Source organism: Gopherus flavomarginatus, chromosome 1 (genome assembly GCF_025201925.1).
Source record: "Gopherus flavomarginatus isolate rGopFla2 chromosome 1, rGopFla2.mat.asm, whole genome shotgun sequence".
NCBI lineage: Eukaryota > Metazoa > Chordata > Testudines > Testudinidae > Gopherus > Gopherus flavomarginatus.
The window spans coordinates 50,362,490-50,387,211 of record NC_066617.1 but is presented as its reverse complement, the minus strand read 5'-3'; the positions used below and the strand labels follow the sequence as shown (position 1 = coordinate 50,387,211).

The following is a 24,722-nucleotide window of genomic DNA, read 5'->3' as shown; positions in this document are numbered from 1 at the left end:
TAGACCAGGGGTGGGCAAACTATGGCCCGCGGGCCACATCCAGCACACCAGCCAATTTAATCTGGCCTTCAAGCTCCTGGTGGGGAGTGGGGTCTGGGGCTTGCCCCACTCCCACGCTCCAGCCAGGGAGTGGGGTCTGGAGCCACTTCATGTGGCTCCCAGAAACAGCGGCATGTCTCCTCTCCAGCTCCTACATTTAGCTGCAGGGGCAGCACCTGCGGACAGGGCAACATGCAGAGCTGCCTGCCCGTGCCTCCACACAGAGCCAAAGGAGAGACATGCCACTGCTTCTGGGAGCTGTTTGAGGTAAACGCCGCCTGAAGCCTGCACTCCTGAGTCCTTCCCATGCCTCAACCCCCTGCCCCCCCTGATCCCCCTCCTGCCCTCTGAACCCCTTGATTCCAGCCTGGAGCATCCTCCTGCACCTCCTCCAAACCCCTCATCCCCAGCCCCATCCCAAAGCCTGCACCCCCAGCCAGAGCCCTCACCCCCTCTCACACCCCAACCCCAATTTCGTGAGTATTCATGGCCGTTCATGCAATTTCCCACCCAGATGTGGCCCTTGGGCCAAAAAGTTTGCCCACCCCTGCTCTAGATCATACATAGGGGGTCTACTAAGAAAAACTTTGCTGATATTGTATTATATGACTATTCAGCTATAGATGTTAAGCTTAGGATATAGCCAATATGTCATTTTAAAAAGATTATGTACTATTCAGTTACAGTCTGTGGTTATGTTTTCTGGTGATTTTTAAATCTACTTCAGTTATAGTGCCCAACAGGCACTAATGGGAGAGGTGCCTTTTAAGTTAAGACTCATGGTGTGATTTCTATACCTCAGCTCAATTAAAAATAAATTGATTGATTTTTAATCTGAAAAAAGCTCTAGATAATTTGACAAATCTCAAACTATTTTACATGCTCTTTTCATTTTTTCCAATCATTTAGATCTACTCCCTGTTGAGCAAAAGATAATGCTCGCAGTGTGACAGACCCAGACCAGTGGGGTACAGGAGTCTGGTAGAGGGCAAATATACTGCTCACTGGATGAGTAGTTTTCTGTTCCCTGAGTGACCAGAGCAGGGGCTGCATTAGAGTAATCAGGAACCCGCTAAAACCAATTAAGTCAGGCAGGATAATTAAGACACCTGCAGCCAATTAAGAAACTGCTAGAATCAATTAGGACAGACTAGCTAATCAGGGCACCTGAGTTTAAAAAGGACCTCACTTCAGTTTGTGGCATGCATGCAAGTAGCTGGGAGCAAGAGCCCCAAGGAGCTGAGAGAGAGAAGACATACTGCTGGAAGACTGAGGAGTGCAAGCATTATCAGGCACCAGGAGAAAGGTCCTGTGGTGAGGACAAAGAAGGTGTTGGGAGGAAGCCATGGGGAAGTAGCCCAGGGAGCTGTAGCTGTTGCACAATTGTACCAGGAGGTACTCTAGACAGCTGTAGTCCACAGCTGGGATGGAACCCAGAGTAGAGGATGGGCCCAGATTCCCCCCAAACCTCCCAACTCCTGACCAGACACAGGAGGAATTGACCTGGACTGTGGCTTCTACTAGAGGAGAAGGTCTCTGGGCTGTTTCCCAACCCACATGGTGAATCTGTGAGGTGAGCAAATCTGCCAATAAGCGCAGGACCTACCAAGGTAGAGGAGGAACTTTCCAACAACTGGTATGTTGGATTGAACAACCTAATAAGCAAGTACTATCTAAAGTGCAGTTCTCTGAAAAGTAATTGCATGTAAAATGATACTTTTTGTTCAGTAGAAACCTTATCCCTGTCTGTATTTCAACAATCTGCTTTTTTGTCTGGCTACCATAAGATTTTACTACTTTTTTCTTAACTGCAGTAGCCAACACAGCTATGGAAGAGTGAACTGGTCTGTTTGTGTTCACACAACATCAGCAAAACTATTACATTCTGAATGCAGAGTCGGATTAGGCAGAAGAAATCCAGCTTAACTTTCTGATTCCAAGGGCAGATCACGGGGCTGTCTGCTATGAAAACATCTTTATACTTGTAAATTGATCAGATTTGACTAAGCCATAAAGAGAGACTAAACATGGAACCAGGAACTTCTGTTTTTGCAGTCACATTTCAGAGTAGAGCTTCCTTTGAGTTTTGTTCAATCAGCTAATCCTGGTTCTTTAAGTCAAAGTGAGAGATTCTATGAAATCCTCATAGAAAGCAAAACTGACTGCAAAATGAATATGGAGAGAGAGCAGCCCAAAAGATGGCAGAGCAAGATTGTTTCACGGGGCACAATATAAAAAAGCTCTTATCTGGCCCGCATTAACTGGCGCATCTGATATCTCCCAATACAAATCTTCAATCTAGTAACCAGGACTAGTATACTGCCCAGGAGGTTATGCAATTGCACATTTTGCACTCTATTTTTATGCAAAAGAGGCAGAAGACAAGTAAGCAAGCGGATATCAGGGATTAAATCAAAAAAGCAGCTTCTGGGGTGTGTCATTGGGCTGAATCTGTAATGACCCTATCTCCTACACCTTCTACATCTACAGTGATAATTGATGTTGATAATGATGATCCTGAGTCACTGCAAGAACCTGAAGTGCCTTCTGAATCAAAGAAAGATTAAATTATGTTCAGTATAGTTTTGGTGTTAAGTGTATTTTTAGTGATGTGGGTATATGCCATGTGCTGCCCATAGTGATATTAGTGTCATAAGATAGTTTTCTATACAGTAGGTTACCTGGATACACCTAAGTGCTTCAAGAAATCAACCACTCTGCAGTGCAGTATTACTACTGGCTTGGTGAGTACCTGTATGCTATTTTATACTTTAGTCATTTTATCGTATTCTAATTCTTTGAAAATTGGTATTCCATTGGTAAAGTATTACTCAGTTAACCAGAATATTCAATTAACCGGCACCCTCCATTTTCCCAACATGCCAGATAACAGAGCTTTTTCTGTAAATACATTATAGCGTTATCAGAAAGACAGCTCTTGAATGGGTACAGTACATGGAAAGGGTACAGAAAAGCAGGGATTTGCGACAGTGTTCTCAACAAGATTCCTGTGAAATTAAATTTAGTCATCTTGAAAACATACAGTCCTGGCTTTAACTCCATTTACATCAAAGGAGTCTGTGCCAAGAATGAATGTGGCCCATGCTGTCATAGATTCTAGGACTGGAAGGGACCTCGAGACGTCATCGAGTCCAGTCCCCTGCCCTCATGGCAGGACCAAATACTGTCTAGACCATCCCTGGTAGACATTTATCTAATCTATTCTTAAATATCTCCAGAGATGGAGATTCCACAACCTCCCTAGGCAATTTATTCCAGTGTTTAACCACCCTGACACTTAGGAACTTTTTCCTAATGTCCAACCTAAACCTCCCTTGCTGCAATTTAAGCCCATTGCTTCTTGTTCTATCCTTAGAGGCTAAGGTGAACAAGTTTTCTCCCTCCTCCTGATTACATCCTTTTACATACCTGAAAACGGCTATCATGTCCCCTCTCAGTCTTCTCTTTTCCAAACTAAACAAACCCAATTCTTTCAGCCTTCCTTCATAGGTCATGTTCTCTAGACCTTTAATCATTCTTGTTGCTCTTCTCTGGACAATCTCCAATTTCTCCACATCTTTCTTGAAATGCGGTGCCCAGAACTGGACACAATACTTCATTTGAGGCCTAACCAGCGCAGAGTAGAATGGAAGAATGACTTCCCGTGTCTTGCTCACAACATACCTGTTAATGCATCCCAGAATCACGTTTGCTTTTTTTGCAACAGCATCACACTGTTGACTCATATTTAGCTTGTGTCAAAGCCAGTTAGGGGAGGGAAATGACATACAATACCTTAATTAGTTATATCAACTTGTTAATAAGGTAACATTTTCAAAAACACCAAAGTGACTTGGAGCCAGATTTTAAAGAAATGTAGCCATCCAATTCCTATTGATTTAAATGAGAATTAGGTGCCAAATTTATAAAGGTATTTAGGTGCCTAAGAGCCTAAATCCCATTGGTTTTCAATGAATTTTAGGCTCCTAAGCGCTTGTCAGGCTTGATAATAGAACTGAATCTATTAAGAACTCAGTTTGTTCTAATGTTATCTCTAGTTTCCTATTGACAACCTCAAGGCTTTTTCTTTTTTAAAGGGCTACGGTTAGCAGTAAGTGAACATGAGGAAATGTGAGAATTGTAATAGGGTCACAAAAATACAGTGCAATTGAAAAACCCAATCCTGACTTTTGCAGAAATAAAACATTTATAACAGCTACAAGCCCAAACAAATCATTCTGCTGTGAAAAAATCTGATTCGCACAACACATGCAAGCCACAGCTAAGCATAACAGAACATAACCCACCTAAGTTGCTTAAAGGGAAGGTGCTAAAAGTGTAGAAAGTGAACACGAGTAATTTGCCCCCATTTTTATTAGTATTTCTAGAGTGGTGTAAGTGTGCCCAGTGCTTTGCAAACATGAAAAAGAACTGCTGTCCTAAAGAGCTTGCAGTCTTATTCAAACAGATATCAGATGTCTAGGGGTGGGGATTCTGCTTAGAGCAGGGGTCTCAAGGTCCCAGCCCACGGGCCATCTGTTACGTCAGAACCTCCCCACTGCAGCCTGGGGAGGACAAAACATGAAGGAATGGGACAAGGCCACAGTAGTGTGGACAACAATATGAAAGTTTCACAGAAGTGAGTTTTGAAAAGAAATTTGAAGACTGTAAGGGAGAGCACAGGAACACATAGGAGCAGGGCCAGCTCCAGGCCACAGCGCGCCAAGCGCGTGCTTGGGGCGGCATGCCGCGGGGGGCTCTCTGCCGGTTGCTGGGAGGGCGGCATGCAGCTCCGGTGGACCTCCCGCAGGCGTCCCTGCGGAGGGTCCGCTGGTCCCGCGGATCTGGTGAAGCATCCCCAGGCACGCCTGCAGGAGTTCCACCAGAGCCACAGGACCAGCGAGCAGCGGAACGCCCCCCGTGGCATGCTGCCATGCTTGGGGTGGCGAAATTGCTAAAGCCGGCCCTGCACAGAAGGCAAAGCTGTTCTTAACATAGGCGGCGGGTTATATACATTTGCGGAGCTCAGGCTCCAGGAATATTCAGGGCTGGGGGCCCTGCTCCATCAATATTTGGAGCTGGGTCTCTCCCCCGGCCCTGCCTGGATCGGGCCCGGCCCCCATGGGTCTCCCCCACACACACACACAGCCGCGTCCCTGCCTGGAGCAGGTCCCAGCCCCCGCCTGCCACCCCTCTCCCTGCGTTATTCCCCCCCACACGCCGCGCCCTGTCCCTGCCTGACAGAAAGCAGCTTGAGCCTCTCCTCTGCCTGCTCGTGCTGCGGGAGTAGAGCGATTCCCGGCAGAACTGCTGTCTGTCGCCTCAGGGTCCTAGTGCCTGCCCTCCACTAATGGCAAGGCAGGCTGCCCTTACCCTGCCCTAGCCCTGAGCATCTCCAATGCCCCAAACCCTCCTCTCCAGCCAGAGCCCTCATCCCCCCGCACCCTGATCCTCAGCCGCAGCCAGAGCCCTCATCCCCCCCGCACCCTGATCCCCAGCCCTGAGCCCCCCTTCAGCATGAACTCCTCATCCTCAGCCCTCACCTCACACCCCAACCCTCTGCCCTAGCCCTGAGCCCCCTTCTGCATCATGAACCCCTCATCCCCCAGCCCCAGCCAGAACCCTCATCCGCTCGCACCCTAATTCTCTGCCCCAGCCCTAAGCCCTCCCCACATCATGAACCCCTCATCCACAGCCCTCAGCCCTGCACTCCCTCCTATCCCCAAACTCCCTCCCAGAGGGTGCACCCCTCCCCTTCCCACACACCCCTTCCCACCCCCAAACTCCATCCCAAAGCCTGCACCCCTCACCCTCTCCTGCACACCCACCCCTTGCCCCATCCCAGAGCCTGCACCCAGCACCCAAACTCCATCCTAAAGCCTGCACCCTAATCCCCAGCCCAGATCTGCACCCCAGACCTCCTCCTCCAAGCTCCCTCCCAGAGCCTTAGGCAGGTGGGAGTGGAGTTGGGGGGCAGGTTCTGGGCACCACCAAAATTTCTACAGACTTGCCACCCATGGGCAGCAACACACACACACACACACAGTTAGAAGAATTAAAGAGAGGACTTAAGAGAGAGAACTGGAAAGGAATGTAAAGGAGTAGAAACAAAGATCGGAGAAGAGATGAAGGCTGCAGTAGGTCATGCAGAGCTCTGCTAAGTACTGCCAGGAAAATAGTTACCTAAGTAAATCAATAAAATCCATTCAAGGTCCTCTTGTCCTTGTCCTTGAACCTTCCTGTGGAACTTGTTCTGAATTTTTTTTTATCACTTATTTTGGTGTGTAAATGCTTCACATTTTCAGCCAGTTAGTATGTTCTGTTATCATACTACTTACTACCTGACAAACTCTGATCATACATTTATAGGTGGACAATTTGTCACAACAACTCCTCCCATTTATATAGTGCCTTTTCTCCTGAAAGATTCACCTATGCCTTGTAAATTATCTACAGCTATAATTTCACACACCACAGATTTCATTAATATGTCTGATGCAAAATACAGCAGTTCTCTAATGGGATACAACAATGCTACATAAAAATATAAGCCAACTAGGGGTGATCGAAAATTTTCACCAGAATTGTTTTTTGATGGAAAATTGGATTTCTGGCTTAACAAATTTTGTCACAAAAAGTGTCTGCTTTTTGCAGAAAATTCTTTGTCAAAAAAAAAATTAAAAACAAAAAAACCTTAAACTAAAACACTTCAATTTGGAAACAGCACTGCAGAGCCCAATGGAAATTATAGTTCAGCTGTTTTGTGCCCCCATTCTAATCTATAGTTCAAGTTCCTCAGTAGGACTACATCTCCCATGATGCACCATCATGCAAGAGGTGTGGGGAACACTGTGATATATCATGGGAGATGTAGTCTGGCTAGGGATCCTGGTCCATAGAGGAGAATGGGGCATGAGGCACCCAAGTTAAAACTCTCATGAGGTACTGGGGTGGCATTTTCCAATCAAACTTAATTTTCAATCAGAATTTTTTGGTTTCAATTTTTTTCCAAAATGTTGAAATTATCCAAGGGAAAAAACATTCTTACCAGCTTTAAAACCAACCGTGCAACAATATAAGTAAACAATTCAATCAGGTTTAATACTTCCCCTCTTGGAGGAAAAGAACAAGAGGACTTTTGATGACCATAAGTGGTCAGGATCCCAGGAATTTACCTCATCAAAACATGGCACCTCCAGTACAAAGCACACATGGTAGGAGTCTTAAGTCAGAAATGACTGAGGAAACATATAAATAAATGGTTATTTTTGCCAAAGGTATGCAAACCTTTGATTTCTTTCTCCAATCAGGGAAGGATTCATTATTCTCATTGATCTCATTCCATATTAAGATAACTGTCTGTCATGATAGACAAAGAACTTCTATGTCTGATTCCTAGTATTATCAGTGAGCTCTGGATCAACAGCTAAAATGAATATTTGTGACATAGTGGCCAGAAATTTATACCAGAGCAAACTGAAGCAACATCCTGATGCCCAGAAATGAGTGGAGCACAGGAAAGCAAAGAACTCTAGAGAGACCTCTAAATGAGTTCTTCAGACATCAGGAAACTAATTGTTTGTTAGATTTATTGGCAGTTGTGAACTTTTAAAACAAACACCCAAGAGGGTAGACATTACCTAAGGATTAGATTGCAGCATCCTAATGAATCCTTCCCAGCCTCAGAAGTGTTGCTGCAGAATGGCTTCAGCACTAAGGACCCCACTTGTCTCTAAGGGCTTGGCTACACTCAAAACTCCAAAGTGCTGCTGCAGGAGCACTCCCGCAGCAGCGCTTTGAAGTGCGAGTGTGGTCACAGCACCAGCGCTGGGGGAGAGCTCTCCCAGTGCTGCAGGTACTCCACCTCCCCGTGGGGATTAGCTTGCGCTGGGAGCCATGCTCCCAGCACTGGGGCACTGTTTACACTGGCGCTTTGCAGCGCTGTAACTTGCTGCGCTCAGGGGGGTGTTTTTTTCACACCCCTGAACGAGAAAATTGCAGCCCTGTAAAGCGCCAGTGTAGCCAAGGCCTATATAATTTTTTTGAGATGCTCAGTCAGTACATGAGGAGACTGATCAAAGGAATGGCATAGCTTTCACTAGGAAATGTCTAAAAGCAGTGAGAATAAAACAGATCTATTCAGTTAGGCCCAAACCCACTCACCAGAACACCATTCAAGTACCTAGCCTGGGTGCTTAGTACTGGGGAGATGCATGAGGGAAAGAGGAATCCCATCTCCAGTCAGGCCACAGAAAAGCTGTAGCATTTGTCTGCCATTCCTACTGCAACCCTGTCATAGTATCTTTCCCTAATCTGAACCTTAGAGTCCAAAAGTTGGGGTACCAGCATGAATTCCTCTAAGCTTAATTACCTGTTTAGATCTAATAAGCTGCCACCAATCAGGAATCCCAGTGCCTGATACACTCTGGTCCCCCAAAACCTTCCCTGGGGACCCCAAGACCCAAATTCCTTGAGTCTCACAACAAAGGGGAATAAACCATTTCCCCTCCCCCTCCTTCCTTCCTCCCAGCTCTTTCTCGCCCTGGGTACACTAGGAGATCACCATGATTCAAACTCCTTGAATTACCACACAGAGAGGAATGTTACCTTCCCCCCCCCCCCCATCCTCTTTTCCCTTCACCCAGAGGCAATACAGATTCAAACTCCATGAATCTAAAACAAAGAGGAAATTCACCTTTCCCTTCTCCCCACCAATTCCTTGGTGAGTACAGACTCAGTTCCTTTGAGCCTTAACTAGGAGAAAAAAATCAAACAGGTCTTAAAAACAAAACTTTTAATAAAAAGAAAGAAAAAGGTAAAAGTTATCTCTGCAATTTAGATGGTAAAAGTTACAGGGTCTGTCAGCTTATAGAAACTGGAGAAAAAGCCTCGTCCAGCAGAAATACAATTTAAAATATTCCAGCCAAATACACATTTGCAAATACAGAAACAATCAAAAGACTATAACCGCCTTTCTTACTAAAATACTCACTATTCTGAATATATAAGAGACTGTAGCAGGGAGATTGGCAAGAAACCTGGTTGCACGTCCAGTCCCTTCCAGGACCCAGAGAGAACAACACAAAACCCCAAAAACACAAAGGCTTCCCTCCACTGAGACTTGAAAGTATCTTGTCTCCTGATTGGTCCCCTGGTCAGGTGTTTGGTTCCCTGTTTGTTAACCCTTTACAGGTAAGAGACATTAACCTTTAACTATCTGTTTATGACAAACCCTGAAGCTGCAGTAACCCTGGCAGGGCAAGGTTAATTGAGGCTCATTAAAGCAGGGTTATAAACAGGAGCCAACTGATTGCCAAAGAAAAGGATTCTGTGCAAAAGAGGAAGAAGTGCTTGCTTATCCCAGGAAGCAAGGAGACCTAGGCAATGGAAGGACTTTGACAGTCAGGAACTCTTTGTCTTCCCTCTGGCTGAAGGAAATTTAAGCTTGTCGAAGTTTTATCTGTTGCTTGCTGGCATTTTTGGACCAGGCTGAAGAAAGGAACAATTATGATTCCCTTTGTAAGCAGAGCCTGAACAAGCACTCCCCTGACATCTAATGACAAACCAGAGGGAAAAGACTCCAGGAGCAGCCTGTATTTGCATAGGGGATCATCAAAGATCTGCTTTTCCAAAGTAATCTATTTTGGCTGGTGTTTGGTCATATTGAATGAAGGGTAATGAAGTGTTGTTATCCTTATTGCATGAGTAAAGAACTGTGTTTAACATGACTTGCCTGAGGGGGGAGGGTCACCCTAACCTGAACCTCACTTGCTAAGCAGGGGGTAGGGATGACAAATCCTGGTGAAGGGCAAAGGGGGTTAAGGTAGGTATTTCTATCTAGGGGTGGGGATTCTGCTTCAAGCAGGGGTCTCAAAGTCCCAGCCTGTGGGCTATCTGTGGCCTGAGAACCTCTCCACTGTGGCCTGGGGAGAAGAGATGCATGCAGCCCCATAACTCCTATTGGCTGAGGGAGAAGGACAGAGATGCTATCACTAGTTGCTAGGCAGAGTCAGCCATGGGGGCAGCGTCACTTTTTTCCACAATGAATATAAACAAGTCAAAATACCAAACACAACTATCTGATGCACACCTTGCTGCAATCCTGAAGGTTTTAACTGCTCAGTGACTGAGCAGTTAAACTGACAGAACTGAAGCATTGCCAGGTTTCTGGCAAACACTAAAAACTCTCTGGCAGGCAAAGAATTGTATAAAGTTGTATAAGAGTTTTATTATTTCTAAGAAATTCAAAATAAAAAATACAATATAAATGTTTTCTTTTCTGAAAACCATCTTCAGTGGCATTATTGGCCCCCTGGGAGAATTTGAGGACTGGCACTGACCCTAAGGTAAATTGAGTTTGAGATCCCTGGCTTAGAGTATCCTAGTTCTGCAGAGAGGTATGCCTTAGATGTCATTTGAGCCTTAGTCCTCTGATGTTTAAAGACACAGCTCATGGGACTTAACTGATAGTCTGTTTTTATTCAGAGCTGGGTCACTGATAAGCAGGTGTAAGGCTTAAGTCTTAGAACTGGTGCTGGGATAATGTTGCAGTAAAAGGCGCGGTTAAGGCTGCACTAAAAGTGAGGCTCCCTGCTACCCAGTGAAATCACTGAGAGCTGAAATCACTAAGACTTTGCTAAGTGGTAGAATCTCAGAACACAGAAGTGGCAGTGAGAGCCAAGCTCCAGCAGGGAAAAACAAACAGCAGCAGCAAGAAGCCAGTTGCAAAGGTGCATAGCAGCAGAGACATTGCTCAATTCTCACTCCTGCTTTCAGGGATGGGAGGTGAACCCATGTGAATGCACCTCTGGGTGTTCACTGACCAAAGACAACCAACTGTGAGTGGGGGTGCAGTGGAAGGAAAGGGGAGTGGCATGTTAAAAGAGCATTCGTCAGATGTTCACACCATAAGGTAGGAAACTGAGCCAAAGGATGCTGCCAGCGTACTGTGAGGTGGGTGTTTGCTTACAGTTACGCACTTTTGAATCATAGTTGTGGTGTTTTCTCACAAATTAATGCTGGGACTCCTTTCCCTTTTTTTTTTGTTTTACATAGACTCAGTGCTTGTGAGTAGGGAAGTATTGCCTCTTAGAACCACCCAGGCTGGTGTTTACTTTTCCCAGATTACTGGGTTAGGGCTTGAGCCAGTTCTGTTTTGTAATGTTAAGAGGAATCCCTAGATATTGAACCTGGCCCTTGTTGCTCCCAGCAGCCCCTGGCAAAATAGTTTCACCGGTATTAGGAAAAGGTGGTGAAATGTTCTGCAGAGATGCATGTTTCTTAAAATGGCAGGCTGCAATATTCTGATTGTTTTAGCTTTATTTTTTCTCCTTTCCTTTTATCTACATCTACAGTGCAGCCCGTCCTACACTGGATGGAATTCACTATAGCCCAGGCCAGGCTTTTACAGAGCCATTATGTGAATACAGAGCAAGGTTTACATTTTTTAAACCTTTGTAAATATAAATTGACCTGGCTTCATGCATGGATGGGGATAGGACGAGTATGGGTGGGAAATGTGGAGGAGACAGGGTGAGGTATGAAATGGACTGACTAGAAGGGATATGGACTCAGGTAGAGGAAGGAGTGGCAGAGAAGCTGTGTTGCCTTGTCAAATCTCAGTGTTTGATCTAAAAGTTGCAGAAAGGAGTCTTTTTTTTCATAGGTCTCATCAGATCGGCCAGAGTGGGACTCGCCTCCTACTAAATTAATGCACCAACCTGATTTGCATGTTTAATGCTCATTCAACCCTCCCCTCCAAGAAAGGGAAATTCATTAAGAAAAAACCCTTCACTCTAAAAGTTAAGATTGACAGTATGTGTGTGTCCATATTACATACAACCACACAGCATTACTTACAAACAGTATTGCCTTCTTTACAAAAATTCTACATTAAAAAAACCCCAAACGTTGGACTATCTGAAAATATAGTTAATAACCCCAATCCCTTAGAATTTTGAAAAGCAACAGTTACTTTTAAGGGGGTTAAATGTGTAGAATTTCCATAAAGAAAATTCTGGTCTGGGGCTTGACCTTGCACCGTTAAAGGGAATGGGATATTTGCAATTGACTAAGATAGGGGTGGGATCCCACCCTTTGAGTATTAGCTCCACTAAAACAGCATTCAGTCCTCCCGTCTAGTGGAATTCTCTTTTTATGAGAAACAGAAAAATCAAGCTGTGCATTGTGCTTGACCTTACAATAACAAGCTACAGAACTTGGAGGGAAGTGGGGCGGGGTGGGTTTCTGTTTTTTGTTTCTCCGTGGCTGCAGGGTCATATCTAAATGTAACACATATATGCACATAAGCCTTTGTTGCTGGGCCACTAGAAAGAGCAGGACACTTAGGCCAAATTGCTGGCTGTCCAGCGTTTTGGTTTTGAAATATATTATTGATATTGACTTTAGATCTTGCCTGACTTACTTTAATTTGAGCAGGGCTTCTACAGAAACCTGTTGCCTAGGTAACAAATGCTATACACCATAATAAGGCAAATTGCTGTTGAAATAAATAGTAATTATGGTCCTGGCTTTAAAACTATTATCTTTCCCTTTATTTTATACCATCCCCAGATACGATTCTAAATACAAGCTTTGTTCACTCCATGGAAGATGGGGGGGAGGGGAAAACTTATATACCACCTTTGTTCCTCCTTCTGCCCCTCCATATCAGCTTTAGTTGTATTAAAAAATATAGATATTTTAAAAATATTTATTTTCTCAAGGCTGCATCACTACAATGTATAAAGTCAATACAGCAGGAAGGAGCAGGTGTTGAAATTATTCCTGTTTAATGTCACTTAGGAGAATTGCTTGCAGAAAAACATGTTTAAGTACAAGTGCATTCACATTTGGCTTACCCTCAATTTCTTTCCCCCTCTCCCCCCCCCCATGAAACCTACAGAGTCTTGTCCTGACATGAGACTTACATACCAATCCATGTTTATCTGCAGTGGAATCTGTACAGCATATACAGCTTTCCATGTATTACTTCAATGATTTGCAGACAAGTATGAGCTTGAAAGTGGGCAAGGAGTGCATAGCAATGTGATAGCAAATGCTTTTATATTGTTTACAAATAATTGCACTAGAAAGCAAAGAAGAGAAGAGAATTTGGGTGAGTGCAGTCCCTTTGGAGAGCTATGTCTAAATCTTAGCTCATAACTGAAAAGGAGTGGGGTGGTCTCTTCCAGTGCCCACATCACAAAGTCACCATTAGTACAATTGACATTCTGGGCTGAACAAATGCCTCAGACCAAGCGCTCGAATAATAGAGGGGTTGAAATGACAGAGCTGTGTGGGGAAGCATTGATTTTAATGAATGCTAATTCACTAATATTTTAAAAAAATATGTAAGTTACAGGTGTTTGGAACAGTCTGATTGGTATATAAAATTGCCGCATACTAGTCCCAGGTTCAGTCTCTATGTGCAGATCTGTAGGGCCCAAAAAGGAAATGGAACGAGTTTGGTCTATTGCAGGGGTTCTCAAACTTCACTGCATTGCGACTCCTTTCTGACAACAAAAATTACCACACAACCCCGGGTGGGATGGGACTAGGGTGACCAGATGTCCTGATTTTATAGGGACAGTCCCGATTTTTTGGGGTCTTTTTCTTATATAGGCTCCTATTACCCCCCACTCCTTTGTCCTGATTTTTCACATTTGTTGTCTGGTCACCCTAGATGGGACCGAAGCCCTGCTCATGCCCTGCCACACTAGGCTGGGAGGCCCCCAAACCCGATTGCCTGGGCGGGGGGGCAAAGCTGAAGCTCAAGGGCTGCAGGGTGTGTAACCTGAGCCCTGCCACCCTGGGCTGAAGCCCTTGGTCTTTGCTTTGGCCCCAGGTGGTGGGACTTCAGCCTGGACCCTAGGAAGTCTAATGGCAGCTCTGGTGAACCCATTACAACAGGGTCACAACCCACAGTTTGAGAACCACTGCCAAGAGATCACACACAGGGTTCTGCATCCTGTCAGACTGTTTGGAGTGGCTCAAGAGCATGAATTCCAACATCAGGGAAGACTGTTAAGAAGCAGTGCACACACCACAAACTGGCTGTGAGTTCTACTTAAATTTCACCAACCAAGTATCAGGTGTGACTTACTCAAGCACTGTCACAGCCTTAACATGGAGCCACAGGCAGTCCCATTTTGTACTCCGGTCTGTCTTGCCTCCCAGGAAAACTTCCCTTTTGATAGGCAGTCACTTACAACAACATTCAGGTTATTTCAGGATAATTGCTCCTTAGATCCTACACCAAAGACAATGCTTGTAGCCAAGCCTGTAATAAACTAACAATTTATTAATAAAGGAAAAAAATGAGTTTTTACAAGGTTACAACAGGTAAACATACACACCGGTGTTCAGACTGATGGGATGAGTCCACATGCACATCTCCACTCCAGGGTATAGGGGTAAACAATTAACAAAGTCTTTGTTCATGGATGTGAAGGCTATCCCTACGCAGTATCTCATTAGTAGATACATAGCAGCTGTTTGGCATTCCACAGTGGGACTGATGCTTCCATTCCCCCAGCACTAGAACCATATGTGGGTTGGAGGACAGAGGAAAGACTCCTCCTACCTTCCCCTCTGCACAGCTGTGTAAAGAGCTAGTGTGATGGGGTGTGCACCTATAGCGGTGCAGACCCAGCACTGCAGCACCTCCTGCTGGTTATGCTGGGAATTAGCTCTCTTGGGCCTTTTACTAGCTCTCTTGGGTCTCACTCGCCATTGCTTCCACTTCCTCCACCATCTGGACCCATGTCACTCCCAGACCACGGTGTCCTTTTCAAGACACAGCCCTCTGTCTCCCTTCTTTTGGGGGTCAGACGGTCCTCCGTCCCTCCACTTGCCTCAGCAGCTAACTGCAGTCTCTAGTCTAGCCCCTGGATTCAGGGGCAAACTGCAGTCTGGATTTAGGCCATTCTCTGCATTGGCAAGTAGGGGTAAAGTGGGGGAACCCAGGCCCACCCACTACTGTGGGACCCTATAGCTGGCAGCCACTTACTGCTCCTCCTCCTATTCCCGCTGCCTACTTTCCCTGGGCCACTTCCTGTGTAGTCCTAGCACCCTCCCTGCCCTTGCTTCAGGGCCTCAGTCTGGCCATGATCAGCCAAGGGCCAGGGGGAGTCATCTTCTGAACCAAGAAGTCTGGCAGGAGGCCAGGAGTAAGATGCAGCAGCCATTGGGAGCAGGCAGTGGTATGCCCTGGTAAAACATGATTTAGACTTTTTGGGAGAGAGCTCTGGGAGGCATTCGATGGAGAACAGCAAGGGGAAATTAAGAGGCATGAATGGCCAAGCTTGAGGAGGGCAGAAGTTGGTTTAAGTTTGTACGTTTGGTTTGTTAGGACATTCCAGACCAGGGTCTGAGATTCCCAGCCCTGGGAGAAAGGTGAACCAAGAGAGATGTTGCAAGAGAGAAGGCCCAAGAAAGGCTGGCTAGTAAAAATCCAGGGAGGCAGTAGCAAGGAGCTTCATGAAGCAATCTGGGCTGCTAGTTAAAGGGCCCCTTTTGTTGTTTTTAATATGTTTTCTCTGTAATAATTTTATCTTATGAATAAATGTTCTTTCTTATAAAGAACTGTATGATAACTTATAATTGCGGGCAATTATGCTGTCCCTAACCTCTGGAGAAAAAGCAAAGCACTGATGTTGGCCTTTTAGGCAATCTTGCTTGCAGAGGATATCACAGTGTAGGCCCAGAACTATGCAGCCTGGAAATAACCCAGTCAAGAGGGGGAGAGAGAGAGAGAGAGAGAGAGGTCTCTGCTCAAGGGACCTGATGGCTGAGGAGCCAGGAGCCTAAACTGGGTGCCCGTGGTGGACAATGGAGGAGGAATACAAATGCAGTTGCCCTGAACTGTGACAAGATTGGAGAAGGGGACAAGGATGACAGAGGCCCCTGAGAAAAGAGTGTGAAGAACATGGGGTCCAGAGTTAGGGCTGAACTCCCAGTACAAGGTTTTGGACTTTGATTTGTTTGACTTTAAATCCACCTCTTTCAGGTTAATAGAATATATGACAAGACTGAAGGGGCAAGTCATGGGAAGCGCCAAACCACCAGAAGACCAAAGCAGCTGTCAGCAGGGGAACCCAGATGGGGAGAGAGTCACTATACCATGACTGGCCATGAGGAGGCGCTCCAGTGGTGAGTCTACTCTTTCACAGCTTGGCACAATCTGTTCCTAAGTATATTTACTGGCTGATGCTGAGAGAGATTTGTTGAATTCTAGTGGAATAGAGGGATTGCAGTGTGTGCAGGACACATTTCATCTTAATTTTTCAGCTTTGATTTTTCTGGTACTTTCATCTGTCATACATTTACTTCCTAGAAAGTTTATAGGCATTCTTCTGTCATACTTCTGTAGCTTAATATCTCTAATATCACAGTATTCAGGGAAGTAATGAATATGAATTTTTTTTAAAAAAAAATACCACTTTGTTTGCTGACACATTTTTTTTCTTCTTTGCTGAGCTAGGTCCTCAGATCTTGCTGAGCTTTGCTTGGGGTGGGGACAAGGTGGGTGTATGCCACCTTTACACTCCTCTTATGATCTTGGTGCTAGCCAGCAGTCAGTTCAACCCCCCACCACAAGTTAGAGCAACCTCAGACACCACTCTTAAAACTTGGCTCTGAACACCTTTTCATTCATTTTATTAATTTCATATTTTCATTAATGACTTGGATAATGGAGTGGAGAGTACGCTTATTAAATTTGTAGCTGACACCAAGCTAGGAGGGGTTGCAAGCTACTTGGGGGACAGGATTAGAATTCAAAACAACCTTGACAAATTGGAGAATTAACCTGAAATCAACAAGGTGAAATTCAATTAAGACAAGTGCAAAGTGCTTCACTTAAGAAGGAAAAATCAAATGCACAATACAAAATAGGGAATAACAGGCTAGGTGGTAGTATTGCAGAAAAGAATCTGGTGGTTGTAGTGGATCACCAAGTGGATCTGAGTCAACAATGTGATGCAGTGGAGAAAGAGGATAACATAATTCTGGGGTGTATTAACAAGTGTCATATGTAAGACACAGGAAATAACTGTCCCATACTCCTTGGCACTGGTGAGGCCTCAGCTGGAATACTTTGTCCAGTTCTGGGCACCATACTTTAGGAAAACTGTGGATAATTGGAGACACTCCAGAAGAGAGCAACAAAAATGATAAAAGGTTTAGAAAACTTAAGCTATGAGGAAAGGTTAAAAAAAACTGGAGGACTGTGATCAATTGTTCTAAATGTCCACTGAAGGAAGGACAAGAAGTATTGGGCTTAATCTGTAGCAGGGAAGATTTAGGTTTGCTACCAAGAAATATTTTCCAACTATATGGGTGTTTAAGCTCTGGAACAGGGAAGTTGCAGAATCCTCATCATTGGAGGCTTTTAAAAACAGGTTGGACAAACACCTGTCAGGGATGGTTGAGGTTCACTTGCTCTTATGTCACCACAAGGGGCTGGACTTGATGACTTCTTGAGACCTTTTCCAGCCCTACACTTCTATGATTCTATATATTCCCAATGAGATTTGCAAACCTTCCCTTTGTAAAATTAGCCGTGAGGGAAACAGAAGATTAATTTTTACAAGTAAACTGAGTGGGAGAAGTGACAGTGCCTGCACTGACCAGACAATGCTAAGAGAAAGAGATCATACCTAGAAAAGACCCCTCATGGAGAGGGCAAGAAGGGACTCATCATGGAAAGCAAACCTTCCTGCTCTGGCCTGCCTCTCTGCTGACACTGACAACAGGGCACAAATTTTGAAACACAGATTCACGAGGGAAAAATAAATCTACATTTGTATAATCTACCAAGATTTAATTGCTAAGAAAGACTGAAAAAACTCTAACTTCTGTTGGGAACTATGTTCACAAAATTCGCCACCACAACTAGCTGTTTTGTTTGCATTTTAATAGGGGGACCATTAGAGGACCAACACAATGTCAGTAGGAGAATGGACATGGAGACTGAATGGCATCAGTATCCCTGAAGCCAAGGTGGTCTCTCCAGCTCAAGATTGACATATACTGGCCAGGCAGTTTACTGTTGTGTAGATAAGAGTTTCACTCTCCAAAGCTATTGACCTAGCATCTTTCATGAGCTCTAAATTCACTTACAGTATGTGTAGGGAGGGGAATGGGAAGAGAACAGAGGTAATTATAATGACTTCTGATGTTAATTCAGAAAAACAAAATCTATTTACCATTTGAGGTTTATACAACCACAACTTTATCTAATTATTCACATTATTTCAATGATAGCATAATATTTCCTGTGTTACAATCTAAAGATCATCTATCTGTAGACAAGAAGCTTTCTGTTTTTCCTGTTGAAATTCAAATCCTAGAGCCTAATCTGGAAGGAAACTGTTAGTCTTCTTGAATTCTAAGATGTAAACTACAACACACAGAGTTTGCCACTTATTGTCAGCCCAGTTACATAGGTTTCAACCTCTTGGAGTGCCAAAATCTGTCACCATCCTGACAGCGAAATATGCCTCATTCTGTTGTTCTGCAAAAGGGCAGAAGTAACATCATCCTCTATTCATCAGTGAGCAGGGGCAATTTTTGTGATACTTTGCCCAAAGAGCTTACTTCCTGGGATCGCCTGCTGTGATATGTACTCTGAATAATCTATAAAATTTGATAGGTTCCAGGTTTTTTTAAATCTCTATCATTTAGAAAACCTTTTAAAAGACACATGTTCCACAATTCCAAGCCAAGCAATTATCCTGCTTTGTTCTATGCATGTGTGCATATTTTGGGGGAGAAATTATATCTTTGAGGGGCGGAACAGGTACTATACATCTCTGTAGTAGTTCCCTGATCCTGATTCTTGTACTCTCTAATATTTGCATTGCCAAGTCTCTTGTGCACAGTTAATTTAGACTAGATAGAACACTCTGAGTCAGATTACATAGCATGGTCTGGCTGACTTACTGTACTACTGCCAAAATCTGGCTGTAGAACTAGCATAACCAGCCCTAGAAGGATCACTCCAGTGGAAACGGGATCCAGTGATGAAAAGGCTTTTATGTCATCCAAATTCCCTGCTGCAGACATAAAAGGCATAGCTGGAGCAAAAGGGTATGGCCAGGGTTTCTGTACACCTGACCAATCACCAGCTGGTGTTTTGGCCCTTTGCAGCCATTGCTAACTGATGCAATTTACAGGTCAGGAGAGTGATCAGCAAGTCACCTTTGCACCTTTTTACACAAACTTCCACTGTGTGCTCCTTAGATATAGTGAAGGATCTGGTCCCTTTGTGTTGCTTGTGTCTGTGGTTCCAAGAAACCTGGTTTGGATTTAACATTTTGTAAATATTTACTTGTTGTTCCCTTATTCACGCCAGTTTGGGATTTGGGTGAAGCCGAGAGATCTATGTAATTCCCATTTTGAGCAAGAGCTTTTATGGTCTCAAGGTCTGTCTCACATGTGATTCCATATTTATAGCTGAACAAGAAGTGCATACATTTTTATTTATTTATGTATTGCAAAATAAAGCATTAATTCTGAGTGCAAATATTTGTACCTCTGCTCCTAAACATTGTTATCTGATGTTGTCAGAAGCTCAGTGTTAAACAGTGGTGCCAATGATGGTGAATCAATGCAAGCTTTTCTTCTTTGCTTTGCCAATGACTTCAATCCACACATCTCTGGATATGAAAATTCTTCTATTTGACTCAAACAAATTTAAGAGCTCCCTTGCCACACCGTGTAATAAGACTGCCCCTTCCTTCTTGTTGTCTTTCATAAATACATTGCATGAGGTAGAGCACATGTTTAACATGTTAGTAATGGAGAAAAGGAATGATCTTTTGTCACTTCTGTTTTACTAGAAGGGTTTATGCATAATTTTTCAGAGCAGTGGATAAGATTAATTATTTTAGTAAATCTTCTTAAACCTAGGCATCTCTCTAACTCCACATTCTACAGGCCATTACCCTCTGATCCCACTGATGATTGCCAAAAGAAACTACACCATCTACTCAAGAAACTCCTTGAGAAAGCACAGGAACAGATCTGTACAGACACATGCCTAGAACCCCAACCAGGTGTATTCTATTTGCTACCCAAGATCCATAAACCTGGGAATCCTGGATGCCCCATCATCTCAAGCATTGGCACCTTAACAGCAGGATTGTCTGGCTATGTGGACTCTCTCCTCAGGCCCTATGCTACCAGCACTCCCAGCTATCTTCAAGACACCACTGACTTCCTGAGGAAACTACAATCCATCAGTGATCTTCCAGAAAACACTATCCTGGTCACTATGGATGTGGAAGGCATCTACACCAACATTCCACACAAAGATGGACTACAAGCCATCAGGAATAGTATCCCCGATAATATCACGGCTAACCTGGTGGCTGAACTTTGACTTTGTCCTCACCCACAACTATTTCACATTTGGGGACAATATATACCTTCAAGTCAGTGGCACTGCTATGGGTACCTGCATGGCCCCACAGTATGCCAACATTTTTACAGCTGACTTAGATCAATGCCTCCTTAGCTCTGGTCCTCTAATGCCCCTACTCTACTTGCGCTACATTGATGACATCTTCATCATCTGGACCCATGGAAAAGAAGCCCTCGAGGAATTCCACCGTGATTTTAACAATTTCCATCCCACCATCAACCTCAGCCTAGACCAATCCACACAAGCGGTCCATTTCCTAGACACTACTGTGCTAATAAGCGATGGTCACATAAACACCACCCTATACCGGAAACCCACTGACCACTATACTTACCTACATACCTCCAGCTTCCATCCAGGACACACCGCACGATCCATTGTCTACAGCCAAGCTCTAAGATACAACCGTATTTTCTCCAATCCCTCAGACAGAGAGAAACACCTACAAGATCTCTATTAAGCATTCTTAAAACTACAATACCCACCTGCTGATGTGAAAAAACAGATTGACAGAGCCAGAAGAGTACCCAGAAGCCACCTACTACAGGACAGGTCCAACAAAGAAAATGACAGAATGCCACTAGCCATCACCCACAGCCCCCAACTAAAACCTCTCCAGCGCATCATCAAAGATCTACAACCTATCCTTAAAGATGGTCCCTCACTCTCACAGATCTTGGGAGATAGGCCAGTCCTCGCTTACAGACAGCCTCCCAACCTGAAGCAAATACTCACCAGCAACTGCACACCATACAACATAAACACTAACCCAGGAACCTATTCTTGCAACAAAGCCCGATGCCAGCTCTGTCCATATATCTAGTCAAGTGACACCATCATAGGACCTAATCATATCAGCCACGCCATCAGAGGCTTGTTCACTGGCACATCTACCAACGTGATATGTGCCAGCAATGCCCCTCTGCCATGTACATTTTTGCCAAACCGGACAGTCTCTATGCAAAAGAATAAATGGACACACATCTGACATCAGGAATCATAACATTCAAAAACCAGTGGGAGAACACTTCAACCTCTCTAACTACTCAGTGACAGACTTAAAGGTGGCAATTTTGCAACAAAAAACTTCAAAAACAGACTCCAAAGAGAGACTACTGAACTCAAATTAATATGCAAATTAGATACAATTAACTTAGGTTTAAACAGAGACTGGAAATGGTTGGGTCATTACACTTATTGAATCTATTTCGCTATGTTAAGTTCTCACACCTTCTATTTTTTTTCTCCTGCTGATAGCTCATCTCAATTGATTAGACTCTTCCTGTTGGTATGCGTACTTCCACCTTTTCATGTTCTCTGTATGTATAAATATCTCCTGCTTGTGTGTTCCATTCTATGCATCCGAAGAAGTGAGCTGTAGCCCACGAAAGCTTATGCTGAAATAAATTTGTTAGTCTCTAAGGTGCCACAAGTACTCCTGTTCTTTTTGCGAATACAGACTAACACGGCTGCTACTCTGAAACCTTCTTAAACCAGACTTCTATGAGTAAATTATTCTCCATTGAGATAGAATTAGAATCATCAGATCAAGATAATACAGTAACAGTCAATGTCACAGTTTAAGGGTAACTTCACTGTATTTCCCACCCACCACACACACACACCATGGTCTCCTCCAGGAGTCCCCAATCAGGTCACCTGTCTGAGTAGGTACCCTTGTCCCATTTCCTTCTGACCAGAGTTTTAAGGCTGCATAGCCCCCCGCCTTACACTGACTGCAATACCCCAATGAGCCAGTCTGCCAAACAGCCAGTGCCTGTGCCTTGGTTTCTCTGTATGGGCTATGAACAGTGCATTGAAAGTAGGTAAGATGGACCACACACCTGTCTCAGTAGAACACTTTTTCTTAAGGTAAAAGTATCACAGAGAAAACATAACAATAAAAGTTCCTACCTGCTTACTAAAAGCTTACCAGACATCACCCCCTCAGTCTTATGGGATCTTACTAAGCCCAAGACTTTCACAGTGGTTGGGGGCTGTCTTTGGTTCTGTGCTTTTTCTGAATCAAAGGAAGTCTTCATGTCAGTTAAAAGTCAGCCTTTTTATACCAGAAGTCCTTTCTGGATATGCTGACAAATCATTTTGGGAAAGGAGTAGCTATTACCGCTGAAAAGTGCCCCTGGTCTGGGAGTGTAAAATTTGAGACGCCAGCAAGAAAAGGCTGAATTGCAATGAATGACTAACCTACCTGAAGTTGCTGTAGAGTGTTCCAGGAAAAGGTGCCAGGGAAATTTGTTTCCAAGCATTATGACAGAGAGAGTTAGGCCTGGTCTAAACAAAAAAGTTAGGTCAACTCAGCTACAAGCTTGCAAAGCTTCTTTCTCTCTCCAACAGAAGTTGGTCTAGTAAAAGATATTACCTCATCCACCTTGTCTCTCTAATATCCTAGAGCCAATATGGCTACAACAACTCTCCAAAGATGACTCATTGATGAATGAGACAAAGGAATTAAATGCCAGTCAAAGACCTTTAGCTGAAATTACTATATTAAAGCAAGTTTTCCCAGAGCGTGACAAAATAATTTATAATGGTATTAGTTGACAGGCAACCCCAGAGAAGAGCGCGTGCTAGCTGCAGGCATGCTGGCAGAGACAATACTTGTGCCCACTTTTTCAGATGTGGCAGTAAAGAACACTACCAGTCAGGATTTGGGACAGGAAAATCACAAGAGAGGAGAAACAAAGTTGGTTTGTCTCTTGCATCTGATTTACCAGGAGTCTCCTACTTTTGCCATGTAACTCACAAGCAGCAAACTGGAATAGCTAATTTAGTTGGGAAGAGGTATGATGTGGTGTTTCCTTAAGCACAGGTGTGCACAGTCTCAAAGAAGTAAGTGGAAGAGAGTCTCCAAAGAACAAGCCTTAGAAAGCTTGATGCACTACTGGCAATAGATCTTAAAGCAGCCAATGGAACTCAATCCCCTACCAAGGGTGGAGTGAAGTCCTGTTCCAATTAAGCACAGATGATAACATCTTGACTGTTTGCTGGTCAGTCCATGCAAATCAGAGTACTTGGTCATTGGCTACAATGTTGGTGAGGAGATAGTCAAATACTAGTGCTGCAATTCACCTGATGAGGCACCAGCACCTAGCCTCATTAACAATATGAAAAGTGTATTTCCTCATGTTGGCACAGCAAAAGTAGATGCTCTCGTGAACACCAAAACCAACAATTCAGACAGCTTATGCATGCTTAAAGTAGGGAGAAGGGATGGCAATTATCCCCAAAGAAAAACCCACAATTGTAACGTTAGGCTCAGGTAGGCCTGCATACTGAAATTTTAACAAGTACTATTTGAGCCAGATGCTGCTGCTCAGTGATTATTTGAACATAAAAGAAACACTAGTCAAAATACCTAAAGGATCATCTTGCCAGATAAATTTCCCTGTGAGTAACTCATCAAAACATGACATCATTTTGAAAGGACAAATTGTACTGAGAAATTTACAACAGATTACATCTGAAATATCAGTGGATAGTCCAGCAGATAAAATCCTTACAAGTGGCATCGGAGTCAAAAGAGAGAGATGGTGGAACCCAGGATCAAGTATTAAGCCAACAAAGAGAACCACTTTGAAGCAGATGGGATGAATTGAGATCTATTTAAACTAGCAGTGAACCTGAGTCATTCATCAAAGGCACAAAGGAAAATGGCCTAGCAGATCTGAAAGACGAGTCCAAAATTTGCTCGAGAAATAATGGAGACATGGGATAGATCCCCAGTCTGCAGATGCGTTTCAAGCTATATGACCAGCAACCTGTACAGAAGGTTTACATCCCAGTTCCTCACCCACCATATAAAGAGGTAAAGTAATATCTGCAAAATCTTTTATACAAATCAAGTCATCCTATTCATTGTCAGAAAAGAGATGGTAGTCCAAGACTCTGCATCTACTATCAGGAATTTAATAGAATACCAGACAGACAACCCATCCCTCGGATCCAAGATGCTCTGAATGCATTACGAGGTAACTCTCTGGTTTCTCCGGATTACATCAAGAGAAGGCTTCACATCAAGGATTCATGAGTGAAAAAAGCTGTCACATCACAGCCTCCTTTACTCCATGGATTTTTCTGTGAAAGGTTTAGAATCCCATTCAGTTTAAGAAATGAACCTGCTGTCTTCCAGCTGTGTTTGGAAGAGTGCCCTGTAGAACTTAAGGATGAGGTGTGTATTCCCTTCATGGAAGATGACCTTGTGTACAGTTGCACTTTTGAAGAACATGTGGAGAAT

At 43.9% G+C, this 24,722-nt stretch overlaps 1 protein-coding gene across 5 annotated transcripts in view; it reads left to right on the top strand.

The window, feature by feature from the left end:
* The first annotated feature begins 2,740 nt into the window (after positions 1-2,740).
* The window catches only part of MET (MET proto-oncogene, receptor tyrosine kinase), a 165,983-nt gene continuing 144,001 nt past the window's right edge, over positions 2,741-24,722 (top strand). For 3 of the 5 annotated variants that reach the window (XM_050936043.1, XM_050936036.1, XM_050936040.1), the window contains exons 1-2: positions 10,787-10,992; positions 16,049-16,191. The gene's annotated coding sequence lies outside the window, so the exon portion shown is untranslated. Of the gene's footprint in view, positions 2,784-10,786; positions 10,993-16,048; positions 16,192-24,722 lie in introns of those variants that run through there. The other 2 variants (XM_050936038.1, XM_050936039.1) reach the window with 2 other exon arrangements.